Source organism: Arachis ipaensis, chromosome B4 (assembly GCF_059453495.1).
Source record: "Arachis ipaensis isolate K30076 ecotype BB chromosome B4, ASM5945349v1, whole genome shotgun sequence".
In the NCBI taxonomy this organism is placed as follows: Eukaryota; Viridiplantae; Streptophyta; class Magnoliopsida; order Fabales; family Fabaceae; genus Arachis; species Arachis ipaensis.
In genome coordinates this window covers 97431550-97434472 of record NC_142439.1, presented here as the reverse complement: position 1 = coordinate 97434472, position 2923 = coordinate 97431550, and the positions used below count along the sequence as shown (strand labels likewise).

Below are 2923 nucleotides of genomic sequence, written 5' to 3'. Positions count from 1 at the left end.
CACCTACCCCTGACTTCTATGGGAGAAGCATCTCAATCCCTGCCATTGGAGCAAACAACTTTGAGCTTAAGCCTCAATTAGTTTCTCTAATGCAACAGAATTGCAAGCTTCATGGACTTCCATTGGAAGATCCTCATTAGTTCTTAGCTGAATTCTTACAAATCTATGACACTATCAAGACCAATGGGGTTGATCTCGAGGTCTACAAGCTTATGCTCTTTCCCTTTGCTGTAAGAGACAGAGCTAGAACATGGTTGGATTCACAACCTAAAGAAAGCCTGAACTCTTGGGAAAAGCTAGTCAATGCCTTCTTGGCAAAGTTCTTTCCACCTCAAAAATTGAGCAAGCTTAGAGTGGAAGTCCAAAATTTCAGACAGAAGGAAGGTGAATCCCTCTATGAAGCTTGGGAAAGATACAAGCAATTGATCAGAAGGTGTCCTTCTGACATGCTTTCAGAATGGAGCATCATAGGTATCTTCTATGATGGTTTGTCTGAACTGTCCAAAATGTCATTGGACAGCTCTACTGGAGGATCTCTTCATCTGAAGAAGACGCCTGTAGAAGCTCAGAAACTCATTGAAATGGTTGCAAATAACCAATTCATGTACACCTCTAAAAGGAATCCTGTGAATAATGGGACAAATAAGAAGAAATGAGTTCTTGAGATTGATACTCTGAATGCCATACTGGCTCAAAATAAAATATTGACTCAACAAGTCAATATGATTTCTCAGAGTCTGTCTGGAATGCAAGCAGCAACAGGCAGTACCAAAGAAGCTTCATCTGAAGAAGAAGCTTATGATCCTGAGAACCCAACAATGGAAGAGGTGAATTACATGGGAGAACCCTATGAAAACACCTATAATCCTTCATGGAGGAATCATCCAAACCTCTCATGGAAGGATCAATAGAGGCCTCAACAAGGCTTCAACAACAATAATGGTGGAAGAAATAGGTTTAACAATGGCAAACCTTTTCCATCATCTTCTCAGCAATAGACAGAGAATTCTAAGCAGAGCCACTCTGAATTAGCAACTGTAGTCTCTGATCTAATTAAAACCACGCAAAGTTTCATGACTGAAACAAGGTCCTCCATTAGAAATTTGGAGGCACAAGTAGGTCAGCTGAGTAAGAAAGTTACTGAACTCCCTCCTAGTGCTCTTCCAAGCAATACAGAAGAGAATTCAAAAAGAGAGTGCAAGGTCGTCACCATAACCCACACGGCCGAACCTGGAGAGGAGGAAGAGGCAGTGATCGCCACTGAGAAAGACCTCAATGGACGTCCACTGGCCTCCATGGAGTTCCCTAATGAGGAACAATGGGAATCTGAGGCTCACACTGAGGCCATAGAGATTCCATTGAATCTACTTCTACCATTCATGAGCTCTGATGAGTATTCTTCCTCTGAAGAGGATGAAGATGTTACTGAAGAACAAGTTGCTAAGTACCTTGGAGCAATCATGAAGCTAAATGCCAAGTTATTTGATAATGAGACTTGGGAGGATGAACCCCATTGCTCATCAAAGAACTGGATGACTTGACTAGGCAGAGATTACCTCTGAAGAGACAAGATCCTGGAAAGTTCTTAATACCTTGTACCATAGGCACCATGACCTTTGAAAAGGCTCTGTGTGACCTAGGGTCAAGCATAAACCTCATGCCTCTCTCTGTAATGGAGAAACTAGGAATTTTTGAGGTGCAAGCTGCAAGAATCTCATTAGAGATGGCAGATAATTCAAGGAAACAATCTTATGGACTTGTAGAGGATATCTTGGTAAAGGTTGAAGATCATTACATCCCTGCTGATTTCATAATTCTAGAGACTGGGAAGTGTATGGATGAATCCATCATCCTTGGCAGACCCTTCCTAGCCACAGCAAAAGCTGTGATTGATGTTGACAGAGGAGAATTGGTCCTTCAAGTGAATAAGGACTCCCATGTGTTTAAAGCTCAAGGATCTCCCTCTGTAATCATGGAGAAGAAGCATGAAAAGTTTCTCTCAATGCAGAGTCAAACAGAGCCCCCACATTCAAACTCTAAGTTTGGTGTGGGGAGGCCATCATCATGCTCTGAGTATCTGTGAGGCTCCATGAGAGCCCACTGTCAAGCTATTGGCATTAAAGAAGCGCTTGTTGGGAGGCAACCCAATCTTTACTTATCTATGTTAAATTTCTATTGTTATTTTATGTTTTCTGTAGGTCGATGATCATGTGAAGTCACAAAAATAACTGAAAAAGCAAAAACAGAATGAAAAACAGTATTAAAAATAGAACACCCTAGAGGAGAAACCTACTGGCATTTAAACGCCAGTAAGGGTAGCAGAATGGGCGTTAAACGCCCAGTCTGGCACCATTCTGGGCGTTTAACGCCAGAAAGGGGCACAGAGCTGGCGTTTGGCGTTAAACGCCAGAAATGGGCAGCAACCTGGCGTTTAACGCCAAGATTGGCAGAAAAGGGCATTTTGTACGCCACTTGGTGCAGGGATGAAAAATCCTTGACACCTCAGGATCTGTGGACCCCACAGGATCCCCACCTACCCCACCTCTCTCTCTCTTCTTCACCCATTCACTAATCACCACAATACCTCTTCCCCAAAAACTCCGCACCTATCAAATCATACCCTCTTCTCCATAAATCCTTCACCAATCCACATCCATCCATCATAAAACCCCACCTACCTCACCATTCAAATTCAAACCACTTTCCCTTCCAAACCCACCCTATATGGCCGAACCCTAACCCTCTCCTATATAAACCCATCTTCACTCCCTCATTTTCACACAACATAAACACTACTTCTCCCCCTTGGCCGAAACACCAACACACCTCCATCTCCTCCATTTCTTCTTCTTCTACTCTCTTCTTTCTTCTTTTGCTCGAGAACAAGCAAATCTTCTAAGTTTGGTGTGATAAAAGCATTGCT

The 2923-nt window shown here is 42.8% G+C and overlaps 1 non-coding gene across 1 annotated transcript; it reads right to left on the bottom strand.

Annotated features, from left to right (window-relative positions):
- Nucleotides 1–344: 344 nt before the first annotated feature.
- On the bottom strand, nt 345–452 carry LOC148568491 (small nucleolar RNA R71). The gene has a single exon (XR_015881475.1). It is a non-coding gene; the product is annotated as a small nucleolar RNA R71 (small nucleolar RNA).
- Nucleotides 453–2923: the final 2471 nt, after the last annotated feature.